Below are 24893 nucleotides of genomic sequence, written 5' to 3' on the forward strand. Positions count from 1 at the left end.
TTTTAGAATTCTGTATTTTATTTGGATTGAACATTTTAAATTAGTATACGGTGCAGTATATTACACAAAAAACATTGTTTTCATTCACACTTTTTCTCGCTATTTCATTCTCTTGTCCTCTCTTTCAAATCCACCTTCACTTACCATTGCTTCCCAAAACCACTGGTCTGAGCTCAAATACCCTACACAGAGGGAAAGGTGATAGCTGACGGTGGGAACTAATCTGTTCTATTGATCAGTCTGTCAGCCAATGACTTCAGTCAGCGAAAGGCCAGGCTTACATCCATTATCCATTAACCCGTTATGTTGACAGAAAGAGAATTTTACAAAGCAAACCTTTAATTTGTAGCCATTCTAAAACGTAATGTTAAAGGTAATGTTAAAGGTGCACTAAATATTGCTGAATAAACGCACTTCTCCAAATAAGAAATGCACAGAATCTGACCTTTTTAAAATTTTACCTAAAAACAAGGCTCATGCTGAAAATGTATCTCTAGGTACATTTCTAGAGAGTGCCAAATACTCCAAATAATCGATGGACCCACCCTCCTCCTTCCCAAAACCCAACCGATAGTGTTTTCAAAACCACAGATTGACCCACTCATCCACTTCCCAAAACCCAATCGTAAGTTTTACATAGCAATCCAGAAAAAAAGCCTTTGTTTGATTTTTACGATGTTTTTAGATTTTACTCATTCTCACCCTGTTATTTACTTGCTTATTTTGGCTTTTGTTTTTGTCTTACTTACTTTCTGGAACTGCTCTTGCTGGACTCAAACCCCATTGTTGGGGTCAATTCCTTTCTGTGTCCCCTAACGTATATAGCGAGCTACTGGACAAACTGGTACACAGCGGAAAAGCCATCCATACGGAGGTAAGCTGTCAGCCGGTAAGCATGAAAAGGAACAGCATCATACCGCTCAAGAGCTTTTGTTTTAAAGACAAAACGCAGCCATTCGTACTTCTGGCTACATAACTGGCAATCGCCACAAATGTACATAGAGGTCTGTTTTAACCTATGTTGACATATTAATTATAGCCTATGTTGACTTATTTTATTCGATTTGTTTTTTTTTTATTGGTTGTCTTGTGTGTTCTGTATTTTTTTACTTTATTTTATTACAAAAAGTCCATTGAGAAATAGTTTTAAATGCATTATATAAAATTAAGTTATTATTATTATTATTATTATTATTATTTAAAAAAAGATTGCATTTAAGCTAAACAAATATATGACAGTGCTATTGCTCTGAAAAAGCTGCTGGACAGCAGTACAATTTCTGATAGGTCATGGATTTTAACCTTTATACTGGAATGGAAAAGAAGTTATTTTCTGCAAAAGTGCAAAACATCTGATTTATTAGCTGCTATTGTTAAATAAGCAGAAGAATATCAAAGTTAAGTAAACTGTTATGTTATTTATCTATAAGTAGCTATGTTTCCATCCAAAAGTGCAAACTTTATGCCCAAAACTGGATTATTGCATAAAAGACATGGAAATAAAGCAGTGTTTCTATTCAATGAGTCAAAAAAAAATGGTCACTTCCTAATTAACTGTTGCCAAATATCAACAGTAACTGAATGTTCTGCAGTAGGAGAAGCATGAATCTTTTCTTCATTTAAATGACTTTCATCTCAGAGGTAATCCTGACACGCAGTGAATTTGAGGTGGCGATTGAAGACGGGGAGCACAGACACTTTTGATTTTGGAGTTTATTAATAATGCACTGTAATAACACTAATACTAAAATGATTAAGGCATTTTAGAATGACCAAAACAATTTTTCAGATGTCTTACAATGCGCTCAGCCTGCTGGTTTATCCATTAGCACATATTTTAATCATCACATGATCTCTTATAACAAAATGACTTTTTTAATGCACATACTGCAATTTGTTCGGTAAGATTGTTTCCATCGCAGTTTATGCAAATCTTTTCTTACTGAATAAAAAGTTTATCCCACTCAGTTATGCGCATATGTTTTGTTATGCGCATTTTCAAAATATATGCGCATCTTGGTGTTTCCATCAACTGGTTTTTATTTTTTATTTATTTTTTTATGAGCATATCCAAATGCACATAAAAATAGGTGGATGGAAACATAGCTAATGTCAATAAATCAAAACATTTCCGAGCAGTGGTGCTTTGTTTCTGGTTTAATCAGCATTTTTGAACAATTAGATTGAAGGAAAGATTCAATGACTCACTCATTAATACATCAAGTGCATTTACAAGCACATTATTTACCCGACTATGCTAGAATACAATATTTGGGATATTGTGGTTTGGGGTATGCATATCTGTGTAACATAAGATGTTATGGTCACACTTGAACAAACAATGAACAATACATTTACTACAGTTTTTATTCATGTTAATAAATGTTAGTTCATGAAAATTCAGTTGTTCATTGTAAGTTCATGTTAACTCATGGTGCATTAACTAATGCTAACAAGCATGGACATGGATGTTAATAATGCATTAGTAAATGTTCAAATATGATTAATAAATGCTGTACAAGTGTTGTTCATTATTAGTTCATGTTAGTAAATGCATTAACTAATGAACCTTATTGTAAAGTGTTACCAATGTTATATCTAATGTCTGTATACTGCCCTCTGCTTTAACAAAGAAAAATGTAGCAAGCATATGATATGATTTTTTTAAGGTTTAAAATATGGCATAAATATGAGAGCATATTTAATATGATATGCAAAAAATATTTACATGAATTTTCATTTCACAGTGTCACTTTCTATCTTCAGTAGCGAATATATGTCTAACAGTTGTGACTTTCAATCTTTTTTTTTGTTGTTGTTGTAAAAACAGAAATTAACTTCTATATTATGGGCCAATTCCAATTCTATTTTTGTACCCCTTCTCCTACCCTTGTCCTCTTGGAGTATGAAGGGGAGGGGCTTTAAGAAATGGGATAGCACTACAATACCTTCTTGCTTTACATGAGATCGATGATTGCGACTTTATCATGAGGCAACGATATTATGTTATCATACCAATATAATGTGGCAATACGCACGCAACAGTACTATGCATTTACACTGTGGCTATGTTCATCTATGTAAACACATGAAAACAACATTAACATTATACCAGGCACTGAAAAAGGTCATTACCAGCCACTAGACTTTTCTGACAGGGTACTCAAGTGGAAATTTTCTTACCCCTTGGTTCAAGTGTATCTGTCTGCAGACTCCTAGACGAGAAGCGTAAGATAAATGGGCAGAACTTGTAGTAAGTTAGAGGCGTAACTTGCAGTTATCGAGATCCCATTGAACTATGCGACTTGGTGGAAATCACACTTCTAGCCGGCCACATATCCAATGTAAACTTTACCAGGATACACGGCCAGCCGGAAGTGCGACATGCATTATAATATAGCAGCTATTTTTATGACACTGTATAATTAATATGTTTACAGGACTATGATGGTTGGGTTTAGGGTTAGGATATGGGGTAGATGTTAAAAAATACAATTTATTGGGTAATTTAAAAGATAACATAAATACTGCTCGGTACAGCTACTGTTTTCACATTACTGTGATAGTTGGGTTTAGAGTCAGGGTGGGGTAAGATGTTAATATGATACAATTAATGGGAAATTTAATAAATAATATAAATTATTTTCATTAACTTCAGGCCACAACCAAATCTGATCTAACAACAACATTGGTTTTGAGTGTGGTCTTGAAAAATCTTCCTCTCGTGGGGTATCTACTGTAGGCTTTCCCTTTCAGCCCCATGACTTCAAGCTAAAGAGAATTGTGACACCCCTACTTTATCATGTGAATGTAAAAAACAAAGGGTAGGGGTAAGGGCTAAGGGGTAGAATTAGGATTGGGCCAGTGTCTTTATTTTGTGTTAACATCATATCTTGCATATCACAAATTGTGGCGTTTTTCACATAAGTATGCAACTTCATATCTGACGGTTAGCAGCTCAATCTCAAAATGTAGCACTAACAAAGATTCACATGCAAACAGACTCATATTAAGTATAGTAATAGTAATGTATAAAGAAAAATATATATGTATAATTATAGTAAATAAAAATAAAATAAAAAGCACTTTTTTTTCAATCCAGTCTATGAGTAATACTAGTGATTCTGAGTGTACCTGTGAAAAGGAGACACATAGAGTGCTGGGGGTTTGGTTACTGACATCTGGAGATTTGGTCACTGTCTCTGGGTTTGGAGATCAGAGCGAGGTTCCCAGGGGCCTCTGATAAAAGTCTCGACTTCAGCTTTCACACAGGATCACTGCATTATGTCACTCCACCACCTCCTCCTTCAAACACACAGAAGGAAACGGATCCAATTGTTGCCCACAAGTCTCTCCGTCATTGAATATTTATCACCTCCGCGATATTGGAAAAAGGTTCCTTGAGCGGCAGCAGGCCTCAGGGGCAGGGAATTCAACACCCTATTATAGAAGAAGAGCAATATGGCTGTCATCAGCTTCCCCCTGGTTGTGTTTAATTAATTATCTGAAGCCCCCCAGATCAAGCCCCTCTTTAAAAGCTTCCCTAACTCCCAAAGACATGTCTGAACTCATCATCTTTTAGCTTTAAACCCTGTGCAGTAATGCAACAGGGTGGATTTTGTAGTCAAATTTATGTTGTAAATTTGATAAAGAAATCTGTTGCTGTATCGAAAAGGAAACACAAAGTAAATAGATAGTATTTCAGTATCCTCTCTTAAAATGACAGCTCATCCGTCTATCTCTATATCAATGCCTCAGGCAGATATCATATACGCTTTTTTTGCTTGATAAACATGAGCCAAGCATTTGTTTTTATAGGACGGGAAATGTCTTCGTTACTGCGGTGAAACCCTCATAAAAATATTCAATCTTTATCTTATTACTTTTCTATTGGGAGTCCCATGGATGGTGCTCTAATCCTCCAGCAGTGTGCGTTTAAGTTGGAATTGCTGTGGTGTTACAGGGATCGATTTTCTACAACAGGAACATTAGCGATTCTCGAGTTGAGGGTATTAAACTCCAATCATTGTGTTCTATTGTTTGGCATGTCATATTGATTATCTCCCAGGTTTCACTGGCACGAGTGAAATATTGGAGCTATCAACTGCCGTGCACTTGAAGAATACTCTGGCCTCTGAAAATGAATAGGTATGAGCACTTGCTATGGGACATCAGGTGGTATTGAATATCAGTTTTTGGAAGACTGTAGGGTGGAATGGAAAACAAATGTTTAAAAGTGTTGGTGTATTTTTGACTTGGACCGATTTTTAAAATGTAGCAAAAGTTCTCAGTTGATTATGTTTATGGATTTAAAAACGTTCTATTCAGTTTTTACATTTGGTAACACTTTATTTTGATAGCCCATTTGAGTATTAGTAGACTGTCTGCTTAATATCTGTTGAAACAGACATTCAACAGACATTTAACCATTATAATTAACTATAAGAATCTGATTGCTTAATTAAACTACCATAAATACATCAAATAAACTTGCTTGGTATTTTTGACTTGTGACTTTATTGCAGCTTCATCCATGTCTGTTTCTATCACTGACTGCTGTTTATCTGATGTAATGCAGGAGAAGCAGACATGCACATCGGAGCGGTAGGTGGGTAGAAGCAGCTCATTTGAATTTAAAGCTATAGACAACAAAAAACGGCTACATTGTCCTCAGACATGACCAGATTCTACACTACGTCACCTAAGATTTATAAGGTTCTATCTGACATTCTTGTCAAAATTGAGTTATTGAGATATTCTTATTAAATGACAACTTATTTACATTATAGGATTTTTTTTGTAAGTTCTTTACATTTTTAATATTTTTTTATTTAAAAAAACAAATGTTACACACACACTTTGCTATTGAATGCAAAAACTTTGAAGCTAAATATCTTAAAATCATTTAGAAGGCAGATAGAACCTTATAATTCCAAGGTGACAATTAAATAATAAATAATCTGATGGGTATTTTGAGCTGAAACTTTACAATCACAGTTTGGAGACACCAAAGTCTTATCTTACATCTTGTAAAAGTAGTAAAACAAGTGCCCTTTATTGTAGTCTTGTCTGTTATGTGTTGTTAAGTATATTTATAATAGGTCTTACTTATAGGTCTTGTACAGCACTTTAGTACAAATTTGTGTTTTCAAACATACTTATAAATAATAAAAAAAATTGTCTATTTGACTAAATCAAAGTCTTAAAATTATACCAAGTTACATAATATTATTACTTTTCTAAGGGTCCAATCACACCAAACACACTTTTTGCGTTGTCGCCTTTTTTGAATGATTTACTAGTGACTTTTTGGAAATATTTCCCAGAGCAAGGACATTTTCACAGTATGTCTGATGTTATTTTTTTTTCTTCTTGATAAAGTCTTATTTGTTTTATTTCAGCTAGAATAAAAGCATTTTTTTATTTTTTTAAAACCATTTTAAGGTCAAAATTATTAGCCCCTTTAAGCTATTTGCTTTGGATAATCTACGGAACAAACCATCATTATACAATGACTTGCCTAATTACCCTATTCTGCCTAGTTAAGCATTTAAACGTCACTTTAAGCTGTACAGAAGTGTCTTGAAAAATATCTAGTAAAATATTATTTACTGTCATCATTGCAAAGATAAAATAAATCAGTTATTAGAAATTAGTAATAAAACTATTATGTTTAGAAATGTGTTGAAAAAAATCTTCTCTTCATTAAACAGAAATTGGGGAAAAAATAAACAGGGGGCTAATATGTCAGGGGGGTTTATAATTCTGACTTCAACTGTATACATGATATGGATATATGATGTGCAAAACTTTATGCATAATCTGCCTTTATATCTCACCTTATACCTTGCATAACATCACACAATTATGACATTATAGCTCAAAATGTTACTCAGACTTCATATCTTGCAGTCGTTCCTTGTGTGTTGTAAATGTGACAACTGTTACATCTCACAGCTTGATATTACACGGCACAATATTAGCCATACTGTATATCCTGCATCTGGAACTTTCCTTATAAACATCTCACAATTACGATTTCATATCTCTGAACGTGACTTCATATCTCATATCTGTATTTCGTCTCCCAACGTGTTATTTATTCTTCACTCAGAGGCAGAAGCAGCTTGTTTGTGCTTGGCAGGGCAGGAGAGATACGAGTCTCTCTGAATGCACGGATAAACACCTTAGAATCCAATAAATATAAAGCGAGTCAGGCTCATGTATGTTTTCATGTCTGCAGCGAGGAACAGCCAGAGGCAGTTTCTTGTCATTGCTGAGAGTGAATTGTCAGCCTATGTGGAGGTCAAAAAGTGAAAGAAATGCAGCAGTAGCCCACAGCAAGCCTGTCCATTCAGCAGACATAAAAACATGGAAAAAGCCCTGTAAAGTCATCCTGAACCGACGAGGGCTCTGACAGGAGCAGTTTTTCAATCATTAATATTGCTTCTCTCGCTAGCCTTCATTATTTTATAGCTTTTACAGGAGAGGCTTGCTCGAGGGAAGGCCGGTGGCAAACTCATATGGTTGAGTTCGATCTCGGTGCTCGACTGGGACACTCTGTGCATTATAAAGATAAACCTGTGCTCCAGTACCAATCGATATTGTAATCCACGGTCACATTTACTAGGCTATTGCTCTCTTTCAACTCTGTAAGTATAAACGTGCCTCTAGACATATATAGCACATAGGTTGTATTTATTTTATTTTATTTTATTTTATTCAGAAATTAACATATAATGTAGTGGAGATCCTACAAAATTTTGACAGCTGTAAAAATGGGTTTTAAACACAGCGTTTCGAGCTATAGTTCTGCTGTATGAATAAAAAGTTATCAGTAAAATGGTAAAAGATGGTAAAAAAAACTGTACATTTCTAGTCAAACCATTATTTTGTAATCTTATACTGAAAGAGGAAATAAGAGCAGTATTAACAGCTTTAAATGTGGGAGAGCATTGATATTATGTGATTGTATTGTATTGCAACATTGAGCAATTAAATGTTGATGTTAAATCAAAAGTAATTCACAAATTCTTGAAAATGAAAGGATTCAATAACAACAATTCTCTATGGTTACAACTGTATTATTTACTAAATAACTGTATAAAATCATAAAATATGAAATAATAAAACATATGATAATAATTGTACCCATTTTAAATGTAAAAAAAAAAATAGTTACCTAAGAAAGAGAGAGACAGGGGGATGGAGAGAGAGAGAGACACAGAGAATAAGTAGGCCTCAAAGAGCCTGGGACTAGTAAAGCCAGAGAAGAGCAGGAGAGAAGCAGACCAAGAAAAGAGCCAGAGTAAAGTTTACCACCTATTTTGTCTCTTTCTTGACCATGTGACCAAAGCACAGATACTAACACATTCAAACTGAAGTTCACACACCAGGGGCCTCATGTACGAAGACTTGCGTTGAATTCCTACTAAAACATTGAGCTTTAGTAGGCACAGCACAAAGTGTAAATGTGCGTATGCAGTAAAAAATTCAGATGTATAAAACACATCGTATGCAGAATCCTACGCATATTCTCATTGCACATCCAACTTAACCTGAAACTGAGCGCACGAGTACGAGCGCAAAACCTCTCCCTGCCTCCTCCCCCCAATAAATACGGTAATGAATAAATCTGGCAAAACCAAACGAAAAAGCAATGGCAAAAGAAAGCAAAAAAAGAATCTTTGAACAGAATGTGAATTGGAAGTGCTCCTTTCGAAGGTAGACTGGAGAAAAATGCTGTTATTTGCAAGTTTGTCCTTTCGAATTTAATAACAAAAGAAAAAAAATAGTGGGAGAGCTGACGTGGTGGACAACCGACAACCGTGACGTGGACAACCGAAACAAACAAATGACACGTTACTGTACAGCAGTACATCATATGTCTATACGCACAGACCTGTGTATTTACATTCATTACATTTGTTTACTCGCCGACCGACTATTGGCATTGTGCATCGAGCGCTCTCGCCACTAAGGAAGGGACCCATCACAGTAAGCGCACACATCCATAATATAAAGCCACAGAAATTCTCCTTTATATCTCGATATGGCATGTATTTTCAAGCGTTTTTATAAAGCTTTTCATTTAAAGTTTCATATATAAATTCAACCACATCATATAAAAACATAAACACTTGTTTGAGGATATAGAACATATTTTGTGTTTGGACTTTCCCCCAATGCGTTTAAAGCAGCGTGCGCTGCGCAGGACTGGGTGACAGAAAAAAGGTAGGCAAGATTCTGCTTTCACTCACCCAAATAATTCTCTGTTTGCGCGATTTGATTAATATCATCGCATCCAAATACTTTATAAATAATATTTCAAACCTTTTCCGGTTTTTATTGTTTTTAGAAAATATCTAAAATCTTTTTTTTTCAGAGAGATCTTTGTAAAATGAAAGTTAGGCTATATGTGGCTTTAAAACGATTTGATTTATGTATTGTATATAGGCTACCTACATTGTTATAGCTAGCTTTTATTTTATATTGGTTTATTTATTTAATGCTATTTTATATATATCCGATATTTTTAATTCTTTAAATTATATTTTAATATAGCTTAGGCTATTTTATCAAGATATGACACTATATTGTTTAAAGTCTACGAAAGTGGGCACGTAATTTGAAAAAAGTTTTATGTCTTCCTGTTGTATTTATATTGTGTTTTATTTCCAAAATAAATAAAGAAAAAAGCCGCTCGCTGCATCAACAGAGCTGTGAAGGAGCGCTCTTGCCCGGTCTCACACACACATACAGGCATTTAAACGCGCACAAACACCTTTTAAACTTGACAATAACTCTCGAAAACCTTTATTGTCTGCTGTGTCTTTAATATTATGGTGTAAAGATTATTATGCGTTATTGAAACATAAAGGAGGACGCAGCAAAGAACGCCACTATAAATTAAATCTACTTTATTATTTTATGCAGCAGCCTTACATTTAAAAGGGAAACATAAGGGCGATCATACGCAAAAAGACCCCAGACTATAAAGCTAGATGTTTTTTTTTCCCTTATTTATTTATTTATTTGTTTGGTGCATGTACTCATGTGCGATCAGAAAACTGCCCGCCTCTCCTTTCACTCCGCCCCGAAGCCCCAGCTTGGCTGAATTAGGTGACAGTGGAAATGCCACTGGCCTTGGCTCGCCCTGGCTCGCCCTGGCTCGCTTGCTTTAGGCGCGATAGTGGAAACGCGGCTATTGATATAATCAGGGCCAAGGAATTTGTGTGAGCCTTCTTTGGTGAAAAAGACATATAAACAAATGCATATGATAATTTTTATTCCTACACAGCTGTGTTTTATTTTCATTATATTATATTATATTATATTATATTATATTATATTATATTATATTATATTATATTATATTATATTATATTATATTATATTATATTATATTATTAATTCATTTTCTTGTCGGCTTAGTCCCTTTATTAATCCGGGGTCGTCACAGCAGAATAAACCGCCAACTTATCCAGCAAGTTTTTACGCACCAGATGCTCTTCAAGCCGCAACCAATCTCTGGGAAACATTCACACACACACTCAATTTAGCCAACCCAATTCACCTGTACCGCATGTCTTTGGACTGTGGAGGAAACCAGAGCACCCGAAGGAAACCCACGCGAAGGCAGGGAGAACACTCCACATAGAAACACCCACTGAGCCGAAGTTCAAACCAGCGACCTTCTTGCTGTGAGGCGACAGCACTACTACTGTGCCACTGCCTCGCCCTATATTATATTGTATTATATTATATTATATTAAATTATATTATATTGTATTATATTATATTATATTATATTATATTATATTATATTATATTATATTATATTATATTATATTATATTATATTATATTATATTATATTATATTATATTTTACATTTTAAAATATAATATAATATAATTTTACTCACCACTGAACCAAAATTGCATGTGTATGCATGCTTGTAATTATTTGTTTATATATTATGTAGATTTTTTTCAATTACCTTTTATTCATCACTGGCCTTTTTTTTTTTTTTTTTTTTTTTTTTTGATCAAGCATAATTATTCTCACGCCTGGGTGTCATAATTAGATTTTGGTGCCCAATAATTATGTAAATGCTGTTTACATAACTGAGATCATTCATGCATTTCTTTAGTCTCTCTCTATCTCACATTATGATTCTTAATATGAATGATTGCATTTTAATTTGCAAAAATAATAATCCAAGCATACTCTGTGAAACTCAGGGTCTCCTGGAATATAAATAAATTAACCAGGTCCCATAACATTTCATGAGAAACACATACATTCAGTATTTAGCTGAAAATGTCTAATTTGATTAATCTGCATTGTTTTCTTTTATAATTGTTATTGACTTTATAATATTGCACTTTCGCATTTATGTAAGTGTTTTCCTGACTAATGGATCATCAGGAGTCTTCTGTTCGACAAGTTGCATTCTGGTAGCTGTGAGTGTCAATGAGTATTGATTAAGGAGAGCAGCATGAAATGAGATCTTATTTTGCTGTCCGTATCAAATAAAATTTTCGAAATGTTGATTTATAATGTCTCTGAGTAATTAACAATTAATAATAATAATGTAAAAGAAATATGAGTGAAATAACGTTCATCTTTCAGTGAAACAAATACATTTATTAAAAAAGTAAACACACTTACAAAATATACTGGCCTGTGCCTAATTTAATACTAAAAGAATAAATTTCTATGCAAGATTTGATTATATTTGAAATTATTAAAAACTAGTGGCAGATAGTGAAGTGATAGTGGCATAGTATAAGGAAGATTTGAAATGACAATTAATTTCTATTTTAGGTCTGCATCATGATTTTTATTTTTATTATTATTATTATTATTATTATTATTAATATTATTATTATTGTTGTTGTTTTATCTAATCTTAGACTGTTGCTATAATTTAATCTCCTTTCATGACTTATTTATATTATTATTATTATTATTGTTATTATTATTATTATTATTATTATTATTATTATTATTATTATTATTTGCTATTGTGACTATATGTCTCAAGTTGATTTTATGTATCAGAAACTTAACTGTGGCTTTTTCACATTTCTTCACATTTCAGAATGTGAATTCATATCACATAACTTAACTCAAAATGCATTATTCATCAATATATTAATATTAATATAAATATATACTACCTGAAAAAAAATCTTGATGTTGATCCCAGTTGTAAGAGCAACAAGTGATAATGACTTCTAGTTGATCATTTGGAAAAGTAGCAAAGGGTTGATTTTTCTGATGAATCATCTGTTGAACTTCTGCAAAGTGGATGGCAACATCAACAACCTAAGATATCAAGACCTTTGTGCTGCCCATTACATTACAAACCAGAGGAGGGAAAATTCTTCAGCAGGATAGCACTCCTTCTCATTCTTTAGCCTCCACATCAAAGTCAAAATGCTCCAGGATTGGCCAGCCTATTCGACAGATGTGAACATTATTGAGCATGTCTGGGATAAGATGGAGGCATTGAAGATGAATCCAAAGATTCTTGATGAACTCTGGATGTTTTGCAAGAACGCTTTCTTTGCCATTCCAGATGACTTTATTAATGATTTATTTGAGTCATTGCTGAGATGTATGGATGCAGTTGTCTAAGCTTATGAGAGTCATACACAATATTAATTATTTTTCCACTGCACTATGACTTTATATTCCATACTGCACATTATTTCTGCTAGGTGACAAGACTTTTATCTGAGCAAAGTCACATGCTGATGAAATCACTGTCCTAATTAAATAATTAAAAATCAAGGCACGATCATGTTTTATTTTGGTAGGCGTAATCGAGAGGCATTTGCCTTTCATTTAAGCCACTTCTGATACCAAATGATCCTCTAGAAGTCAAGTTATTATTAGTTATTCCAGTATAGACGACAAGACTTTTGTCAAGTACAATTCTTATTCTTATTAAAATTTTCTTAATATATAATTTGGTCTTCTTAAAATGCAATGTAAAAAATTAAACACTTATTCTGGCCTGTGGTTTTTAAAATATTTTAAAGCAAGTATGCAGATATACATTTACAACCTCACATATCAGAATGTGACTTTATCTGTATTTTATCTCACAATGAATGCACCAACAAATGCCTCACAATTCAACAAATATAGTGACATTTGGCATAAACTCATTTAGTTGATTGAATTGAAATGTAATTGAATCAAACTGCAGGATTGTCAGTTTATATTATTGCTATTGACATTATACTGTAGTATTGCCCTTCCACATTTAAGCAAGTGTTTTGATCCCTAATGAATTGCTGGCACTCTTCCGTTCAGCGAGCTGCGTCCTGGTAGGTGTTAGTATCACTGAGCGCTGCATATTGATGAAAGCGAGCGACCTGAAATGACAGTCTCTCCATGGCGTCCCCGGCAGGACTCAGAGAGAAGCTAATGGCCATGCAATGCCTGTCATAGTTTCAAAAGCACTGCCTTTGTTCCAGCACTGCTTGGCTCTGCACCTCCCCATAGGATCGGCTCCTTGCTAAAAACGTCAGCGAATATTGATTTGGTGGGAAGCAACAAAGACTTCACTAAATGATAGCTCCCTTTGTGCTGCGGCGATGAAAGGGCTAGACCTTTCTCCAGTGCTTCCATCATGCTTAGCGCATCAATATTTCATATCCGTCTTTCACTACAAAGCGAAAACAAATTGACAGAAAAAGGCTTTAATAAATATTAGAAAATGTTTATTTTGGGATGACTTTATACTTTCAATAAATTTGAGGAGTGGGTGTTGATATTGTTTTGTTTGTTTTGCTGTTGTTTCATATTTTTAGCTTACTTGCTAAGTGCATTAACACCTACATGGTAAACCACAATAAATCTTAGCTAATGTTAAAAGCAGGTGTATAGAGGCTTCCACATGCTCTATAGGTTTTTTTTTCCAGACTTCAAAGGCACAGATGCAGGGTTATTGGGGGTTGGGTTGGGTTGGGTTGGATTGTGTGGGGGGATCCATCTGTAAAAATGCTAATGAAATATCTTCAATTCCCACCCGCGGGTTCTATATGTTTGTAGATTTGACTTTGTAGTGTTTGAGGTTTGATTTTAAGGTATGAGGTTTAAATTTAATTATATTAAACAACATTGAAATTAATCTTATTATATCATATAGTAATTATGTCTTGTTGAATGAGGTGCTAATTTATTATGCAACAAGAGGAAACAAAGTGTTTGGATGTAATTAGATCAGTAACATAATAATAATAATAATAATAATAATAATAATAATAATAATAATAATAATAATAATAATAGTATCTAATAAAAAACTTGACAGAATAGCAATATCTGATATATATATATATATATATATATATATATATATATATATATATATATATATATATATATATATATATATATATATATATATTGTAAGGTGAAGTACTAAATAAAGCTTTTTTTAAATAAATAAATAAACAAACAAAGAAATGCTAAATATTAAAACCCTGTATTTTAAAAATTTCCCTACCTCTATTTACATCTAAAGTAATGCTTAATTTTTTGCAGTGTATGTGTACCTACAAACTGTTGTGTAGTTGGTAAAAAGAACCAGTAAAAAGAAAGGTTCAAGTGACCTTCAGTGACTTGGCATTAAAACAATAAAGCAGTGATTGTCTTGAAGCTTGAAGTAACATGTCAGAAATCTTCCTTTGCGATGTCCTGCATGAGCAGCTTTCAATTACACATCTGTTTGAGAATGGCATAAAAGCCATTAGAGATCAACTGGGTGAAAAAGATGCTATCATATTAATGGAACAATCCAGAAAGAGCTTGTCCTATTCACAAGCTTTAAATCTAAAATAAAATGTTACTTTTAATAACTTGGTTTCTTTATCGGGCAACACTTTATTTCTCTGAAGGTCAGCCAAAAGATTATAATAAATGGACATGTCATAAAAGACTTTAAATGCAAGTGCTTACTTTCTTAAATACTAGTATTAATCAATTACTTAATACATATATTTGAAAGACCAGACGTTTATTTCATCCTAAAAGAAATCATCGTCAATTAAAGCAAAGCAGTCAATGGTCTTACCCACACAAAAATGTATTTCTCTTTAAATATGGGTACATTAATTATATATATATATATATATATATATATATATATATATATATATATATATATATATATATATATATATATATATATATATATATATATATATTTTTTTTTTTTTTTTTTTTTTTTTCAATGGGTTATTTTCACTATTTATGATGGCATAGCAGTCAAAATAGGGCAAATGAGCTCATGTTTGGGATAAATTCAGGACCTTTTTACCGGGTAGAAAGCTAAAAAGAGGGAACACTTCTGGGAGTCAGGATTCAGGTAATGAACTGAGACAAGTCAAACAGCAGCAATCTGTTTTGGTTTAACAAGATGCATTGTGGAGGCTGCATCAATGAGCAAACTGCCTCACGTAAAGAGCTCGACATGCAAACCGAAGCAACAAAGCACTTAAATTGTGGTTTGAAGAAACTATCTAGAGTGCTTTTGTGGGATTTAGTGACTTTTCCATCATATATCAGGTTCTAAAATAAAGAGGATGGATGGATATATCAAACAAATAACCACAACCTCACTGATCCTTTCTTCCACTTCAGATCCTAAAACCTGATTTATTTTGATAGCTAGCAAACAGCTAACAGCTTCCTTCAGCTCCAGTTACGGTGGCCTTTAACCCATTGTTTAGATGTATTGGTAACACTTTGCAAAGACCACTATTATTTGTTAATTCCTGCTTTTACTAATGCTTTACACACAAACACACACATAAGGTTTCCATCCGACAAATAAATGTTGCTAGAGCAGCTGACTATAGTATTGGTACTGTAAAAAAACATTCTAGAGGCTTATAATTTTACAAAAAAAAAAAAATGATGTGGTCATTAAAAATAATGTGCATATTTTCTTAAAAAAAAAAAAAAAAAAAAGAATATTCTGAATTTATTATAAAATATTGCAAAGATTTTGCTCAAGAGATAAATTTTACTTATTTTTAAGCAAACCAGTGCAATAATTAAGCTTAAATTGAAAAACCAATTAAGCCATTAAAATTTAGGAAAGATGGATTCACCTTTATTTTAAGAAAATTGACTCAATTATGTGGATTTGATTGAGATGTTTGCATTTGAACCTCAACAACGGCAGTGATTAGACAACATTTTGAAGGAGCAGATCAACTGTGAGCAAGTTAAGATGTAAGCATTAACAGTTTATCATTTTTATTGTCCTAAATATGCTCTTTCAGGAAAGACACATGCTGTTCAAGCTTGTTTGGAAGTGTTTGCCATATGATGTACACTGAAAAAAAATATTCAAAGATGATTCCTTGGATTTACTAATTTTTTTTACGTTAAGTGGTTGTAAACAGCTTAACTGTGTTGAATTTAAACAAACAAATTAAGTTGAATATTATTTAATTTAATTTGATTGTTTAAATTCAACACAAATAAATTGTTTGCAACAGTTCTGCATGCAACACTTTTTTCAGTGTATATAGGGATACACAATTATTTTTAACCACCCAATCCTATTTGAAATTGATTTGCTTCAATGTTCTTTCTGAATTATATATTAAAATTAAACAAATTATGTGAATTGTAATATTTAAAAGCAGTGATCAGGCAACATTTAAGCAGGGTGGATTTTACAGAAAATATCCTTAAATTTTTTACAGTAATTTTTTGTCATTTCACATTATATTCAAAACTTAGTAAAATGACAACCAGTCTCTCTAAATTAACCGTTTGACTTTCATTTTAGGTACTTTATTATTAAAGACAAATTACTGACTTTTGTGTTTTTTATACAGGGAAATTACAGTATTATTTATACAGTATTTTTTCTGTTATTTTAAATTATATTCAAAAGTTCGTAAAAATTACAAACAATATCTGTAAATTAACAGCTTGAATGTTATTTTTTGTTCTATATAAGTAATGACAAATTACAGCAATTTGTCTGTTTTTACAAAAAAATTGACGTATTATTTACAGTGTTTTTTCCTGTTTTTTTAAGTACATTTAAAATTACGTAAAATTAAAGTAATAAATTGTAATTACTTGCTCTGTAAAAAAATAAAAATAAATCGTAAAAAAAGGTCAAATGACTGGCAGCTACGGCTGCCAAACAAAAACCATAAAATTAAGGTAAAATTTCTTTGTTGAAAAAAAGTGCAAAGAATAAAAAATCTACAGATATTTTCATTAAAATGTTTACAGAGAAACGCTGTTATTATACAGACTTTTCCTAGATTATTACTATCAAATCCATTTAATAAAGTAACACGCTAAGAGTGCTCACATACACCTGTTCCAGATTCCGCTGATTGCACACACACAGTCGGAGGACTGTTATGAACTGATTACATGCACTTTAAAAGCAGCACAGACGCATGCACCAATTGCTTAGTCTTGTTATACTGTTACTGTGAACATTATGACTCGTTTCTCTTCTTTTGCATTGCCTTGCTTTGTTTGTTAATTGTTTAAGTTGTTTGCTGTCAGGACTGATCATTTGCTTGTTAATTGACCATGACTCTGGATTCACTGCATACATCTGTATGCAGTTTGCCCCTGTGTTGACTTGCTTGCCTGACCATCTCTGTGTAATAAACCTGCATTTGACTCTGCACTTCTTTGTCAGCGTCCCCTCCACGTTACAGTTCCATTTCATTTAAGACTTGGAACTGAATCATTTCATACAACTTAAACCTCTACATGTTTTAAAGTAATACTATTCAATAAAATGTAATGTTATAGTTGTGAGAATTTTAATCAGTTGTATCTTGTTTGATGTTTTTTTCCAAACTTTTTTGATCCAAAATAAAACTGTTAAATTACGACAAAGAGTATGTCTTGGCATTTTATTAAAGGCGTTTAATTGTAAAAAAAAAAATTAAATAACATTGTTTTTTCTTGAACTTTTAGTGCAGTCACTTTATTGATGGTGTTCGATCATAATAATCTAGGAAAAGTCTGTAAAATAACAGTGTTTCTCTGTAAAACTCTTATTGTGTTACTTTATTAAATGGATTTGATCGTAATAATCTAGGAAAAGTCTGTAAAATAACAGTGTTTTTCTGTAAATATTTTAATGAAAATATCTGTAGATTTATTATTTTTTGCACTTTATTTAAACAAAGAAATTTTACCGTAATTTTATGGTTTTTGTTTGGCAGCCGTAGCTGCCAGTCATTTGACCTTTTTTTTACGAATTTTTTTTTTACAGTGTAAGCTAAGCTATGTTAGCTATAGCCATTCAATGGGGTTTATGCTCAGCTAGTGCTTTACCATTTCATAAGGTTCGTTTTACAGCATTGATGATGTAATGTAATTAACTGTGTTTATATAAAATACCTGTATATAAACAATAATATTTGTTTGCTTAATTTTTCAGATTAATGAAGAAAATGTTGAAAGTATTTTCCCCACAAAAGAGAAGCAATTTACTTAGGTAGATTTTGATAGAGAGAATGGGTGCCAAACAGCAGGTCATTTTTAAATGGTATTTATGTTTTATTATTATTATTCTTTTTAATATTATTATTATTATTATTATTATTATTATAAAGCAAAATTACAAATTTCTATACTTTTGTTGCATTCGACATTAAATCAAAGACGAGACGAGAGATGTACTCCTCTGTCGCTGGTGTAAAAAAAGTGGAAGAGCTCATCCTGGAGTGCAATGTAAGTGTCTTAAACTGTTTCAGATATTTATAATTTTCAGAAAACTGCCTTTTATATTTTTGCATTTTTAAAAAAACTAAAATATAGCTTATTCACTACATTGTTGAATGCACTATTGCTTGTATAAACATGGTTATACTTATGAAAACACCCTGTCTATTATAAATCAAAATACTTGTGTACTTGTGTTATAGTGTCAGTCAGTAACGTCTACTCAAACATTTTGGAGAATTACTGTTCACAAAGATAAAATGAAATGGTTTATTTCCTTAATTTATTTACTTAATGTGTTTTAGTAAACCTTAAACATTTGAAATTTACAATTGCATAATTTAACAATAATAAATTTAATGTTTTATTTTACAGTGTGGTCTTGCATGGAGAATTGCTGCTTGCCAGAAGGATGACCAACGATAAGGACTTCTGCATTGTCTTGGAGGATGAACGAGTCATGGCTGGCTTGGAAAATCTAGAATTGCTGAACTAGTTTTATTTATTTCCCAAATTAAAGTCACCCACAAACAAACTTTTATTAAGTTTCAGACACAAATTCACCGCTACAACCTTTTGGGGAAATGTCACTGCATTGATTGACTGACTGTGTTGCTAATATTTTGAGATACAGCTTTTATACTGGTTTTATATGTTCTGCAATGCACAAATTATGTCAGAGTTTGTCTAAAATGTGACTATTCTTACAAAAAAAGTTGACAGAACATTTTTTTTTTTCATGACATGGATAAATAACTATTTTCAGAACATAACATTGCTGTTTTGTCAGTAGAACATGTAATAAAATGACATTTGGCAAAAATGCATTGTGTATATCCTTCATTATAAATGATATATTTTACATTTTATGAAAGAGTAATTATTAATAATAAATTTGAGTAAATGGTGATTTATTTGCATATAATATAAAATCATAATACACTAATAATATTAACATCATCATCTACAGTGGAAAAAAAAAACTAATTTTTACAGAAAATATCCTTAAATTTTTTACAGTAATTTTTTGTCATTTCACATTATATTCAAAACTTAGTAAAATGACAACCAATCTCTCTAAATTAACTGTTTGACTTTCATTTTAGGTACTTTATTATTAAAGACAAATTACTGACATTTGTGTTTTTTATACAGAGAAATTACAGTATTATGTATACAGTATTTTTTCTGTTATTTTAAATTATATTTAAAAGTTCGTAAAAATTACAAACATTATCTGTAAATTAACGGCTTGACTGTTATTTTATGTACTATATAAGTATTGACAAATTACAGCAATTTGTCTGTTTTTTACAAAAAAAAATGTATATTATTTAAATATTATTTACAGTGTTTTTTTCCCTGTTTTTTTAAGTACATTTAAAATTACGTAAAATTTAAGTAATAAATAGTAATTACTTGCTCTGTAAAAAAAAAAAAATGTAAAAAAAGGTCAAATGACTGGAAGCTACGGCTGCCAAACAAAAACCATAAAGTTAAGGTAAAATGTCTTTGTTGAAAAAAAGTGCAAAAATAAAAATAAAACTACAGATATTTTCATTAAAATGTTTACAGAGAAACACTGTTTTTTTACAGACTTTTTCTAGATTATTACTATCACACTAAGAGTGCTCACATAGACCTTTTTCAGATTCCGCTGATTGCACACACACAGTCGGAGGATCGTTATGAACTGATTACATGCACTTTAAAAGCAGCACAGCCGCACGCACCAATTGCTTAGTCTTGTTATACTGTTACTGTAAACATGACACGTTTCTCTTTTTTTGCCTTGCTTTGTTTGTTAATTGTTTACATTGTTTGCTGCCGGGACTGACCATTTGCCTGTTATTTGACCATGACTCTGGATTCCATGCAAAATGTTACATCTGTTTGCCCCTGTGTTGACTGTTGCTTGCCTTTGGATCTGCACTCATTTGTCAGCGTCCCCTTCATGTTACAGTTCCATTTCATTTAAGATCTGTAACTGAATCATTCCATATAACTTAAACCTCTACATGTTTTACATAAACACTATTCAGTAAAATGTAACAACTGTAATTTTAATCAGTTGTATCTCGTTTGTTGTTTTTTCCAAAAATTTTTGATCCAAAATAAAACTTTTAAATTACGATCATGAGCATGTCTTGGCATGTTATTAAAGGTGTTTAATCGTAATGATTTAGAGAAAATTCTTTTAAATAACATTGTTTTCTCTTGAACTTTTAGTGCAGTCACTTTATTGATGATGTTTGATCATAATATTCTAGGAAAAGTCTGTATAATAACAGTGTTTCTTTGTAAACATTTTTTATGAAAATATCTGTAGATTTGTTAATTTTTGCACTTTATTTCAACAAAGACATTTTACCGTAATTTTATGGTTTTTGTTTGGCAGCCGTAGCTGCCAGTCAATTGATCTTTTTTTTGCGATTTTTTTTCTTACAGTGTATCACTCAAAAAAAAGTTATTTTCACATAATTCATTCAAGTGGTTTTTGCTAAAAAATAAATATGAGTAAATGGTGGTGGATTTGCTTAAATTATAAAAGCACATTCCACTAATAACGTCAAAATCCTCATCTATCACTCAAAAAATGTAGTAATTTTCACATGATTCATTTAAGTGGTTTTTGCTTAAAAAATAAAGTCTTGAAAACTACTTAAAAATAGTATGTGCAATTTTAATTTGGCAAAAGCGTTTCCATCACTTATTGTACACAGGGTGCGGATTGTAAATTGGCAATCGGGGTGGAGAGGGGGGTTGGTGGGGTCTGGTCAAGTCTTTTGATCATGTTTAGTAATACTCCTCAGTGAACCACTTTTATATATTTAATTCAATTACATCTAATTTATTAATTAAATGTGTTATGTTTTCAGTGTTTTGAGGGATATTAAGTGGTTCTCAGTGACATTTGTGATATTAAATAAACCTATTAATGGAGGACCATGAAATACTGCTAATACTTTTTTTTTTTTACTGTTTAACTTCTATGTGTGTGCATGTGCGCATAATAAAATACAAGCTATGCATCTATATGAACACCTATAGTACAAACGCCTATTTTACAAGAAACATGTTTTGTAAACACTTACGCTGTCTGTTGTTGGTGCTCTAGATTTGCTGGTTTCAAACTGCTGAATTAATATTTTTTTTGGTGCAAACATGCAATCAGAATGGTATGGAGCATTACAGGGGTGGTCACATGTATATATAAGTTTGTTTTTGATTTTTTTTTTTCCAGTGATGGGTTGCAGCTGGAAGGGCATCCGCTTCGTAAAAACATGAATTGGTGGTTCATTCCGCTGTGGTGATCCCTGATTAATAAAGGGACTGAGCTGAAAAGAAAATGAATGAATTTTTTTTCCATTATTTTAATTACTAATATTCTTTAAGAGTGATAAACTAGTCATAAATAAACATACTGTTAGTATATTTCCTCTATATTGGGGGAGATACATTACATTTTAAGAACTTTCTGTCTATATTTTATTGCAGTGTTCAGATCCACTTGCAGAAGCAAAAATCACTGAATTATCTTGACTAACAATCAATTAGGGAAAATCCTGTAAAGGTCAAAATAAACAGCCTCAACAAAAATCAAAACACAATTCAATATGCAAATAGATTCAGGCTAAAAGATCAATCACAATTCAGTATGCAGATAGGTGTGATGTTGTTAATGCTGTTGATTAGATTTGAATAGCAAAAGTAAATTTAAATAGAAAATGCAGATGTATTAAATGCTTTCTTAAATTACTCAAAAAAATAAAATAAATAATAATAATTAGTAAATAGCAAGAAGGTCGCTGTGAGTTTGCATGTTTTCCCCTTGCATGGGTTTCTTATGGGTGCTCCAGTTTCCCCCACAGTCCAAAGATGTGCTATAGGTGAATTGAACAGACTAAATTGATTGTATGAGTGCATGTGTGAATGAGTTTGTATGTGTGTTTCCCAGCAATGGGTTGCTGCTGGAAGGGAATCTGCTGTGTAAAACATAAGCTGGAATAGTTGGTAGTAATTCAGTTGTGGCGACCTCTGAAATAGAGAATAAGCCACCAGAAAATGAATGAATGAATTGAAATAACATAAAATTGATCTTTTGTGGAACTGCTGAATTGAACCGATAACTGTTATTGATATTTAATATACTATTTTGCCTGATTATCCATGTAAAGCTATATAACTTGTATAAAAATCTGTATAAATAAAGAAATACAAATGTCTTAATGTATTTATTTTTTGTTTTTTTTTTGTTGATTATTATTGAGAAACACATCTTTAAGATGTAGTAAGAATTATAAATGTAAGACCTTAGTTTTCAAAGAGCAAAAAAAAAGTCACAATATCTCCAGCTTATACATAATGTTTGTTCTAGTGAAGTGGAATCATCTGTATCAATTTCCTCTTTTCTGACGGTTCACCATTTTTTCTCCCCTTAAAATGAGCAAAGCTTATTGTTATTCACAATATCAGGTTTCATCCAAACATATCCAATCAAACTCAATTTGACGGTAGATGTTTTCCCCCTCACAAGTTGATTGTTAATCTAATTTTCTTGCATTATGCAGCAAAGTGTCTCCAGGGTATTCACACACATACACACACACACACACACACACACACACACACACACACATAGATATATAGACATTTATAGACATTCGGTAGCATTATCGAGCATTTGGGGATGAACTAAATAATAACATCAAATCAAATTCAAATTTTCAAAATTTTAAACCATGGTTTGTTAATGAAAACTATTTTTATTCAGTGTCCCCTTACACAGTGTAGCTAGTAAGTAAGTAATTTTCTTTTTATAAAGCACATTTAACTTCAGGTTGCCTCTGACCAAAGTGCTGAACAAAACCAAAAGGCACATTCTAATGCCGAGTTCAGACTGCATCATTTTCAAAGTAGTCGTGTCACAGATGTTTTCACACTGCATGGCAATCTGGGGTAGCATTCGGTTGCTGCTGTGCTTTCACTGTAGGATGGGTCGGTGACAGGGGGTTTCACACTGCATGACTTTAAATTAGGAAAAATACCAGACATTTTTGTCCATACTACGTCTCACAACCAAACACACGCAGGAAGTGACATGGAAACAATGGTCAAGTAATATATCTTTCGTTATTATAATGAAAAAAGGAAGGCTTTAGTAAGGTAGAAAATTGACTTATTTTGCTCACCTGGCTTTGAAGGGAATTAGCAATTTCTCCTCAACTTTTATTTTATTTTTCGACCAGGCTGTGGTATTGCTCAGATGAATGTCAAACAGACACGGGTGCTCCTGCCAAATTTACACTAGTTTTTCCTCCTAATCTTGGGTCCAAATAAACTAGAAATGAGCTCTTTAACTTCTCCTCCAACCTCCCACTGGCCTGCAGATATCCACACTAGTGGATGCTGCTCTCTCATTGGCTGTAGGAAATCGCAGAAGTTATTTTCAATCAGAACACATTTTACACAGCATGATTTGAATCGCCGACAGGTCCAGATATTTAGCACACTAAATATGTCACAGGCTTCAGCGACTCATTTACGATTCTCCCAGATCATATCCTTGATCATACATATCCTAGTTCATACTGTGTGATTGTCACTCACGTGAGTGAGCACCGATTTGCCTGTGGTTTCAGGCATTTGTCTGCAATTTCTCAAAACTTGTTGGAGAGTCAAAATCTGGCTAAAATCATGCAGTCTGACCTCAGCATAAAACAGAGTAAAATAACAATGAAAGTAACAAAAGAATAATAGTATGACAACAACAACAATGCAAAGCCTGGGAAGGTAATAGAATTAAAATGTGTCTTAAGTCTGAACTTAGAAGAAGCACTCATAATGTCTGGTGGCAACTGGTTTCACAAACATAGTGCAGTGGCTGCAAAAGTTTTATCCAAGTGGCAACCTTCATCGAAATTCCGCTAGTCCTAGCTGGCTAAATAATAGAGCAATTTTCTATTTCTGAATTTCTAAAAAGTCCAACTTTACAGCAGAAAAAAAGGTGTTTACAGCCTGGTACAAAGAACTCTTTGGTACCCTTCATGACAACTGTAAGGAGGGTGAATTTTTTTTTATTACTCATCCGTTTCATTTATATGAAGTTATATTAAGTCTGCATAATTAAGGCCGTGACCACTTGAG

The 24893-nt window shown here is 32.5% G+C and overlaps 2 long non-coding RNA genes across 2 annotated transcripts in view; one reads left to right on the forward strand and one right to left on the reverse strand.

Moving 5' to 3' along the window:
- The first annotated feature begins 15253 nt into the window (after window positions 1-15253).
- On the forward strand, window positions 15254-21204 carry LOC147839737 (uncharacterized). Its single transcript, XR_015515012.1, has 3 exons — window positions 15254-16360; window positions 16556-16861; window positions 19927-21204. It is a non-coding gene; the product is annotated as an uncharacterized LOC147839737 (long non-coding RNA).
- LOC148679551 (uncharacterized) overlaps window positions 17178-24893 on the reverse strand; it is a 73085-nt gene continuing 65369 nt past the window's right edge. The window contains exon 5 of the long non-coding RNA XR_015945122.1: window positions 17178-18300. This is a non-coding gene — a long non-coding RNA (uncharacterized LOC148679551). The remainder of the gene's footprint in view (window positions 18301-24893) is intronic.

Source organism: Danio rerio, chromosome 18 (assembly GCF_052040795.2).
Source record: "Danio rerio strain M-AB ecotype USA chromosome 18, GRCz13ab, whole genome shotgun sequence".
In the NCBI taxonomy this organism is placed as follows: domain Eukaryota; kingdom Metazoa; phylum Chordata; class Actinopteri; order Cypriniformes; family Danionidae; genus Danio; species Danio rerio.